A 10,590-nucleotide genomic window follows, 5' to 3' on the forward strand; every position below is an offset into this window, starting at 1 on the left:
GTGGCATGACTGCACTGGATACCAATTAGTCTCCAGGCTCAGGTCAAAGAGTTGAATTGGGCCTATAAAGCCTTAAGCTGCTCAGGAACCCTGTACCTCAAGGACCACCTCTCTCCACATGAACCAGCCTGGATCCTGTGTTCTTCATCTGAGGCCCTTCTTCATCCACCCACTCCATGAGAGGTTTGGAGGGTGACAGATGAGAAGAGGCCTTTTCATTGGTGCTCCCTAGCACAGCTTGTAGAATGCTCTCACCAGGGATGCATGCACAGAACCATTTTTATCCTTTGGTTATGGGTACCAGACAAAAACTTTAGTTTCCTCCCAGGATTTTGGCCTTCTTCTGAAAGATATTGTGGCCTATTTTAAAGGAGTGGGATTTATAGTCCTGCTTTTTGATTAGCTGTGTGTATCCTATTTGAATTGTTGTGTTTTTAGGTTTTTATTTTATTTATTTACACGAAAACCCTTTTGGCATCACAGTGCAGAATGGCATCATAGGAATGCGTAAAGGAACGAAAAGCTAAAAGCAATAATACACTGTCATTTTTAATGATAAATTGCAAAGTCTTTGGGGAGAGGATTTTCTTGGGAGGTGAAATATTAAAGACAGAGCTATATAGCTACCATAACATGTAGTGTGGCCATGATTTTCTAGGCTCATCTAGATTTTTCTAGTTCATCTGTCTCTAAACTTTTTATAGCAATGTAAAGTTAGTCAGCAGGGTCTGGAAAACATACTGCGTGTTATGGAGCTTTAACCATTCTAAAATTAAAATGTGATTTTCAGGAAACTGTTTCTCAGAAAGAGCAATAATTTATAACAGAGGTGACTAATTTGGGACCCATGGGCTATATATGGCTGCCAGAAGGTTTTTTGTGATCCTTAAAAAAAATCAAATCAAAAAATGTGTGTTTTTTTAAAAAAAATACTCATATACCATGACACATGTATCTTGAAAAACTAGCTTGTTTTCAATAGACAAGTGAGATGTTCACACATTTCCACATTGTCATCAGTGGTGGACGTTGACGTCTCAAATTTCAGTGGTGCCCTGTGTGATGCTCAAAACCAGCACCCCATGCCTCAGCTCTCACCTACCATTTGATGTCACAATTGTGACGCCCCCCTGCGGCATTCCAGAAGCTCTGCACCCACCTCACCAATCATGCTCCCCTTGATCTGCCTTATCTGTTATGTCTGCTTTGGCCTCTACTGTTTTTGGAAAGAGAACATTAGTATGTTTTACACAAAATGTAAAAGATCACATTTCATATATTGTTCTTTTAGAACATATTACTTAGCATCTGGAACTGCATATCTCTAAGAATGTGTCTCTAACTCCTAGTCTAGACAAAATCCTAGAAATCTTTTCATAGGCCAAAAGCTTTGGATCAAAATCCAAAGGATGTCAAATGTTTTTTTTTTCTTTTTCCCTCCCTCTGTCCTTTTTCTGGTTTAATATTCTTTTCTGGTTTAATATCTGACAGGCCTTTTTGAAAGAGATCTATTTTCTATAGCTCACTTAGGAGATACCGTGGCCAAAACAAGTTTTCTGCTTCCAGGAACTGTTAATAGTACTGAATATATTGTTTATTGCAGGGAATCAAAGTGTACTGAAACCCACTGATTGCTACATATAGAAATTTGGAACAAAAAATATGGCATGCTCATTTGAGAAAACTTGGCAAGTTTTTGTATACTTCTTTTCTTCTGATTTGTGTAAATTGACTTGGGGAAATTCTGATTTGATTACTAGACCATCCTTATGATAATGTGCCTTAGGTGGGCCTGTGTTGCTGGAAGCTGGCACGGCCTATCCTTGAAAAGCACAGCAAGAAGGAACTTAATGAAAAGCATCGAAGAAGGCTGCCAATTGTGATGCATTCATCCGGCAGGACAGTCAGAGATCTCTAAATCGGTCTGCTTCTACTGTTCATCCGAGGGGGAGCCACATCAATAATCAACATGCAAAACAAATCAAGGATAACAAGTGAAGCTGAGGCAGGGCTGCAACAGCATATGCCTCTAAAAGAGTAACACTAATCATGGGCTTAAAGATATGCAACTCAAGGTGGCCAGAGCTGCCTCTACTGTAACAGCAACATGATTTCCCATCACCTGAGATGCCACCATGGCTAGAGCTTCACATTGAGTAGGGTTCACTTTTTCTGGCATAATGCCACTTCGTTTCATTTTCAGGCAATATTAGATGCCCTAGACCAGACCATGGTCCAGAACCCAGAAAACGGATGTCTTTAGCTATCTTCATCAGCCTGCAAGTCACAGAATTCATTGCCACACTCAGGTCAACTAGGGCACCATGAGAGGAACAAGGGCTTCAGATTTGTTTTGAGCAGTAATGAAGGGCAAGCTTGTTAGCGCAGCCATCTTAGCAGCTATCTTCTCAGGAAAACCAATTCTTGTGTTCATTTGAATGCAAACAGAAGTGCCAACAGCACTGATAAGATCCTAGTGATTCCATGTCTGACTCGCTGCACCTAAGAACTAAATTCCTGCCCAGGGGGAAAGGGAACTGCATCCCTTAAAACAGAATTTAAGATTGGAAAAATGTGAAACTGGGGAAACCAAAATTGACATATTTGTCCATCCCTAGTTACAACAAAATCAATAAAGGATATTTTGGCACCTTAAAGACCAACTATTTTAAATGATACAAGATTTTGTAGGCTTGAGTCCATCCGGTGCCAAGAAATCTCATCCATGAAAGCTTATGTTAGCAGTAGACTATAATTCCCATCAGCCTCAGTCACTATGGTCAGTGTTGGGGATGGTGGGAGTCCCAAAAATATCTGGAGGGCATCACATTGACTACCTATGGCTTATGCCACAATAATAATAAAAAGATCTTTAATGTGCCCCATAACTCTTTGTTCAAAATGGAAGGTGTTGCAATATTTCACTAATGAACAAAAGTTGCAGGAAAATTTTCTGAGAAGTCAGAGTTCTAGCATTATGTTTTAATACTGGCGTAACTATGAAGAATTGTTTGTGCAGCACTTATCTGAACCAATACAAAAGGGCAAAAGTATTCTGTAAACACACCACCACATGATACATTCCTGGAAGACAAGAAGAAAGCAGGAATCAAAAGGACAGCTGCAGCAGGGTGAACATCAATAGCAAAAAATAATAATTGTGTGCTTCTCAGTTTCTGCGGAATATGCTTTTTCAGATCTTCATACTGTACTTCCCATTATATTTTACCTCTTTCTCTCTCTGATGCCATTTGTGTGGCTGCAACCAACTGATTTTGTTGTTGTTGTTGTTAGAAACACCAGTCTCCCAAGGCTATATTAACATTTTATGAGGTTTTGTGTTCCCGTGGGAGTAAAATGATTCCACAGTTCACCTTTAAAACAGAAGTCTGAAAAACAGTAACTTATAAATAGAAGTTTTGGCCAACCATGCTGTGTCTTCAATCAAGGTGCTTCATGAAAATATTTTCTATTCAAGCTGCTTGATGTTGACATCTATATTGTGGTTTGTTAAGTTGCAGTACCTTGTGAGGTCTGAACTAAGAAACTGTAGTTTGTGCACTACTTGAAAACTAAGTTATCAGGATCTGATCCTGGAAGATCCAGGCTTGATCCCAGTTACTTCCCAGAGAGTCAGAGGTAGCTGCTCATGGTAGGTCTTATATTACTGGTCACCTATTCCTTCAGAAGTAATCTGTCAAAGGCCACATGCCACTTGTATAGGATGAGAGCCCAAGGTGGGCAGTTTGCAGGATTGCATAGCAAACTTGCTCACCGACACCCCATATCTCTCCTCCTTTCTTTGCTCCCCCTCCCTCCCTCCATCCAGTTTGCATTCTCATACTGCCTTTCCCTCCTCCATTAACACAGATTACAAGTGACTGCTTGCAGTTGGCTTTCCTTCCATTGTTTCATCCATTTCCATTTCCCCCTTTCTACTGTACCCCCTCCCCATCCCAGGCTTCCCCAACCCTCGTTTCCTGCCAAGTTTTTTTCGCCCAGCCTTATTCTGTAGCAACAACATCTTCTCCACCTCTCTACCCCTATCTCTCACATTCACAAAACAGGAGAATAAATGATGCCAAGGAGGTGAACTGGGCAGCTATAGTGAACCTGCAGTGTCCCAGAGAACTGCATTAAATTAGACTGGCAACAACAGGTTCCCAAGCACTGCACTAGGGCATGCGTGTAAGGGATCAGTTTTAGGACTTACTGGTGTGACCTTGACCATTTATGCTGAAAGTTATTATATGTTCTATGTTCTTGAGCAGACTTATTGAATCCAATAGATCTTGGTTAATCAAGTCACATGAATATTGTCATGCAACCAGACAGGTTTCTTAGGGTCCTTGGAGATTATGGCAAAGAATGTGCTGTCAGTTGACCCATCAAAGATCCTATAGAGAAGAAGCTTGTCCCTTCCAAACATCATTTCTCTGCAAAGTTGTTTCCAAGCTGAACAAGTGTTGTAAGTCTGCAAATGAAAAAAGCTGATTATTTGGGGTTGCATTTTCCACCTTGCTCAGGGTGAAAGTGTAATTCAGATTATTTGCAGCTGGACAGCTGGAAATTCGCTCCCCTTCCACCAGCATCCTTTTCTTTGCTAATGCCTACAAGATGATGATACGTTTATATGTTTGAAAGGTAGACTTCTTTGATAAAATGTATGTTCCACTGAAATTTATAGCTTTCACACGCAGACCAGATGAACTAGAAATAGCAATCTGGCAAATATGATCTCTCTCAAAATAATGCTTGACTCATTCTGTGATTGTTACTTCAAGTTTCAAACCCCAAATATTTATAAATTCGTTTTTATTGTGCCTCTTGCCATATTGGTACACTAGCCTGTGTACAGCACATTGTCAAAACAGCAAAAGATGCGTCTTTCAAAGTCCACACCTCTAAAATAGACACCTTTTTAAACTAGGTGTTTTGGGACTACAATTCCCATCATCCCTGACCACTGGTCCTGTTAGCTAGGGATGATGGGAGTTGTAGTCCCAAAACAGCTGGAGGGCCAAGTTTGGCCATCACTGAGGTAAAGGCATGACTTTTCTGCAATATATTTTATTTCTCCTATCAATGGGGAGCCTGATCCAATCATGTGTGAATGAGTGCGAGAGAGCAAGCGTTCATCTCATTGTCAGAATCTGACAGGAAGAGATGGTGAGTGGGAGACCATGCTCCAAATTCACACTCGGAGAAAGGCGTTTGGAAGCCGACGAAAGCCACTTCTGTTAAAATGACTTTTATTATAAAGGAGGAACAGAATAACTTTTCTCCAGCACAAAATGCCCTTACAATACCAAATCCTGTCTTGTGCAATAAACTAATACTGCAGTCATTTCCCCCAGTCCAGTTCCTTAGGATGTTGTGAAGTTCCCTGGCTGTTCCTGTGAATGTTATGTTGCTCCTTGGCATTGCTGCTAGCCAAATCCCAATTCACCTTACAGCTCTTCTCTCTCTCGTCATTATTTTTCCTCCCTGCCTCTATCTACCACAGTCACACCTGGAACTTGGCTGCAGGGTCCCCTCACTGAATGTGCTTCACAAACTCACAGCAACACTTTCTTCTTCCTTCCTAGCCCACCCTTCCTGCTCTTCTCTTCTCTTCCCCCTTCCCCTGCCTAATTGCCCCATTGTCACTTTCCCAACATTCTGATTCCCTTGGCAACAGTTGCTATGACTGCCCAGAACTCTCTTGCCCTCAGCTAGTTACATATATATATATATATATATATATATATATATATATATATATATATGCTTTCGTAGATTTTCACGGGTACAGGAATGCAGGTTTTGGTGTCTTCGGGTGTTTTCCCGTGTAAGAGTCGGGGTGTCTGTGCGACGTTTCGACGAGGTCTCACTCGTCATCTTCAGGCTGGTGCTTTCGGCTTCTTGTTACTGGAACAGAGCAGAGTCTGGTGTTTGAGTTCCTATAAATACTGTTGAGGGGTGTGGTGTATAGCCTCCAACGTTCTGGGCAGAGAGGAAGTTCCTAGATTAGTGTGCCTTTTTTTTTTTTTCTTTTGTTCCTTAATTACTTGAGGGATATCTTGGGTGATTTCATGAGTGATATTCAGAATATCACTGGGTGGGTCATTAAGTGTAGATTAGTTGCTAAAGCTTTCGTGTCTTGACCTCTTGAGCTTGTGAAGAGTTTTTCTGAGAAGATGGCTGTGCTGTATTTAGTTGTGCTCTGGCTTGGCTTCGTGTATAGGGGCGAGCTATGGTTTTGTGCCTTGTGCCAGCCAGATCTGTGTAGGGATTGCAGGGGGGTGCAGCATCCAGTAACAAGAAGCCGAATTGGAACCAGTAACAAGAAGCCGAAAGCACCAGCCTGAAGATGACGAGTGAGACCTCGTCGAAACGTCGCACAGACACCCCGACTCTTACACGGGAAGACACCCGAAGACACCAAAACCTGCATATATATATATATACACACACACACACACACACACACACACACACACACACCTATCCCGTTTTTCCCCAGGCGACTAGCCTTATGAAATACACGAAAACCAAAACAGAAATGTTAAATGTTCAATAAATTTGAAAATATGACTATACCTATGTTATCTGTCCCAGGGCATTTCCAGGTGGGGGTTTCATATTGCAAATGGGTTGTTCAAATGTCATAACGACAGCAGCTAGAGGGGTGTGGTGTTAGAGTTGCATTATCTGCAGAAAGAGTAAATCCAGATTAAATGGGGGAAATCCAGGCTGGCATTTTGATGGCAATTGATGTCATGTGAAGCCTACAAAAAAAAATAATGCATGAGGTGTGCCTATCCCACAAGAAACACCCACCTGGAAGCACTGGGAAATACATTTAAAAAGTGTGGCTTAACAAAAGTTTTCCAGGTTCTTTAACTGAGCAATTTCTGAGTTCAACCATAGAGAGCTATTGATTAACACTCTGCTCTGCAACTGTTTGCAAGCCTGTTTTTGTAAGCCTGACAGTTTGTTATCTGGATGTGTTTTGCTCATTAGCCTTAGGTCAGTGTGAAGGATCTTTCCAAGATAACGCAATGTACTTTGAAATCTAAAAACCTAAAAAATAGTAAGAGCAGGTTTTATCTCTGGACTCTTTGAAGAAAATTAGGAGAAAAGTATCATGAACAAAATGTGCATAAGCAGAAATCAGGATTTGGCAATCTCTTTTAGAGGTGATGGTTTTTCCCACTTCTGTAAGTTGCAGACCATAAGTAAATTATGAATTTTGTTCCTTGGGCAAATTCTAAACACAGCGGCATTAGTTAAGAAGCTCCTTAAAGCAGTAGTGCAGTCCCTTGGGGAAGCAAACAGAACAAGGTTAACTTTCTTGCTTAGATGCTTTGAAGACAAAACTGCTTGTGTCGGCTGTTGCCCATGAAATCTCATGCTAAATTAAAACCAATTTGTCACAAAGATGCTGTAGTCGGCTATAGCACTCTGAAATCCCAAATACACAGGGCTGATATTTCCTTGCGATTTTGGTCAGCTCCTTGAAGATCTTTCGCTTCCTCTCAAATTATCCTGTCAATGCTATGGAACGGTTCGCAGGCCAGGAATGTCCCTGAAGATTGTTTAACGCAACCTCTTCCCTCAGGCAGATTCCTCCAAACATTCTTGGACGTTCCCATTCCACCTCATGATGAGCGTGGTGTATTATAAAGCGAAAGCTAGAAAGGTTCCCTAAGGTAGGGAGGCCTGCTTGATTCAAGGGATACATTATTCAAGTACAAAAGTGCTTGACTAGGACATCACAACTACTATTCCATTCTAAGGCAGTTTTTGTATGCCTGTTTTTTTTGGGGGGGGGTATGTGCAGCATGAGGACAGTCCACCGTGGCTCCCTTTTGAGAATCTATAAAACAACCATCTTGCCTGGATGATCAAATAATCTTTTCATTAGCACCAAACTTGTGTTAGGGATACTCTTGAGTCTGACAGCTTATCCTCACTGAGAGGAAATTACTTGAACCATTAAACGAATTCACCAAAGGATGAGTGCAAAAGAAATATCTTTCATGGGACTGAATGGAATCATTTTTTAAAAACATTGCCATCTGTATCACCCGAACTTTCCACAGCAAACCAAAACTGTTCTGCACGTAATTATCTTGGTCTTAGGTAGGTGAGAATGGAGGTGGGAAAGAGGAACGAGGCAACAGAATGGCACATTGTGCTGTCACGCACATGTTTTTTGCTCCCTGGTAATCGACATGGCAGCAGGTGACAGCAACTTATGGCAGGCAATTAAAGTGTGGCTGCAGAGTGTCAAAACTGGATACCTAGCTTGCAGCAGCTATCACTGCCCCAGATTTGATCTCCAGTCTCTGCACTTCAACAAAATAGTTTCCTTAAGTCCTAAGAAAAGTGCTGTGTTTTTGCTTTAAATTCTAGCTTTGGAAGTGTGCTTACCATTCGTTTATTCCTAGGGTCCAGGAGAATTTTTAACTATCCTGTCTATTTCCCTACTGCACTCCTATATTCAGTGTAGGTGATATCATTCAGTGTAAGTAGGAACAAGCAAAGCATACCATGCCCCAAACAAGTTTCATTTAAAATAAAACAAATAAAATAAAATAAAAATTGCTCCATAGATGAAACCAGGCCACATGTGCCCAAAGTTTAAACAAGCAAAAAGGGATATCAGTCATTCTAACCTGGGAATGTGGAAGTCCTCAAGTATGGAGAAATTGCTGAGATGCTTCCAAGTACCATCTCCAGTGGTAGGGGTTTTGTGATCTTTGCTTAGTAGTTTCCCACACACAGCTGTGATCCCACCTGCTGCCTGAATGTGGCCTTCAAGGGGGGGGGGAGTTTCCAACTACTAATCTATTGGCTGCAGGAGCTGTATACTCATTGCACCTCTTCCACTCTGAATTAATTGTAGAAAAGATCAAGCATGTTCGCATTAGTATTATTCTAAAATTCAAAATCTCTTTAGAGAAGAGCAAAAGGACGTGACCATTCATGCTCCAAAGAATATGGAAATAGCAAGTAAAGACCTTAACTTTAATGTCATGTGAGCTGTAAACATCTTCTACAATTAGCCACATGCTTCTTCTAGCTTACAACTTTAACTTCATGAACCCATATTTTGCCTTTTTCTTTTAAGACTCAGATCTAGTACGTTGCAGTTTAGGTCTGAAGCTGAGATCAGGGGTAAATATCACAACTAAAAGAGGGAGGGGAAATAAACTCTCCTCTGCCCTTTCAAAAGCTTAAGCAAGTTGAATTGTTTTCACCTGTAGCAACAGGAAGGTAAGGAACCAAATGAATTCTGCTGGGAAATCAAAATCTGGGGGCCACCACAGAAAAGACTGTTCCTGATGCTGCCAACCTTTCTTCAGATAGTGGCATCTCTTGGAGCAGAGCCTCTCCTAAAGAAATCAGCATTATGGTTAGGTTTACATTGGACAAGGAGACCACATGCAGCTAAGGTTGTTTAATGCTTCAAAGATCAGTGTCAGGGATTGAATTGCACTCAGAAACCAACATGAAGACATCAAATATCATTCATCACCAGAGGTATGTACTCAGAATTTGGGGTTCCTATTAAAAGCCTGTTTGCTGCTGGGGGAGCTGCTGTTTTTAAATGTTTTTCAAGGGCAGTCCTATGTAAAGTGCATGTTAATAGAAGAAGGATTTTCTTGCTGGTCAGGTAGGGCTGTGGGTAACCCTGATCTGAAATCCTGGAGAGCTGCAGGAGTGTAGAAAATACTGAGCTTGATGGATCAATGTTCTGACTTGGTGGAAGGCAGCTTCCTATGTTTCTTATTTTACTCATTCTCTATATACATACTTTGCTTTGCATGAAATCTGTGTGTGTAAATTACATATTCTTGCATTAGCCTGCCCTCTTGTGGTATTCTTAGCTTCAGTACTGACAACTCATCTGGCAATTAGGTTATATCCTGATACATTTTAAAATCAACGTTCACTCTTCTTTCTCCAAAAGCTCCAGGCCACATTTTCAATGACTTTATAGCCCTTCTAGCAGGTGAACTGCTTAACAAACTCAGCACTAATACAGATGTCTTTCCATCTGAGCTTCAGGTGGCCTCTCCATCTTCCTGCATTTGAATGTTTGCTCAGATTTGTTGGTTTTGGTTTGTAGTCATAACTACCTTTTTAATAGTTAGAGAAACTGCTTGGAGGCAGGGGGTGAACATGTCACATCACAGGGGTCAGCCAACCAGTGCCCCGTGCAATTGGCTTATGTTGCAAACAGGAAGAATCAGATTTATGGGATTTGGTCCTGAAGAGAAGACTACAGTTCCTCTTCTGGTGTCCCACTCGTGTGATGAAAAAAGTGGGGAGAGATCGCAGCAGCCCCCACTCATAGAATCATATGTGTACATAGTTCTCTATTGCATGAATGGCAAAAACAGTGGTACCTCTGGATGCGAATGCAACCCGCGTCTGCACATGCGCAGGTCGCAATTCGCCACTTCCATGCATGCGTGTCATTTTGAGCGTCTGCGCATGCGCAAGCAGTGAAACCCAGAAGTAACGTGTTCCATTACTTCCAGGTTGCCGTGGAGCATAACCTGAAAATGCCCAACCTGAAGCATATTTAACCCGAGG

The 10,590-nt window shown here is 41.5% G+C and overlaps 1 long non-coding RNA gene across 1 annotated transcript; it reads right to left on the bottom strand.

Annotated features, from left to right (window-relative positions):
- Positions 1 to 2,745: 2,745 nt before the first annotated feature.
- Positions 2,746 to 5,624, bottom strand: LOC309532498. Its single transcript, XR_014219884.1, has 3 exons — positions 5,513 to 5,624; positions 4,214 to 4,474; positions 2,746 to 3,084 (listed from the first exon to the last, which is right to left on the bottom strand). It is a non-coding gene; the product is annotated as an uncharacterized lncRNA (long non-coding RNA).
- Between the last annotated feature and the right edge of the window lie 4,966 nt (positions 5,625 to 10,590).

Source organism: Podarcis vaucheri, assembly GCF_965113315.1.
Source record: "Podarcis vaucheri genome assembly, chromosome: 5".
Classification (NCBI taxonomy): Eukaryota; Metazoa; Chordata; class Lepidosauria; order Squamata; family Lacertidae; genus Podarcis; species Podarcis vaucheri.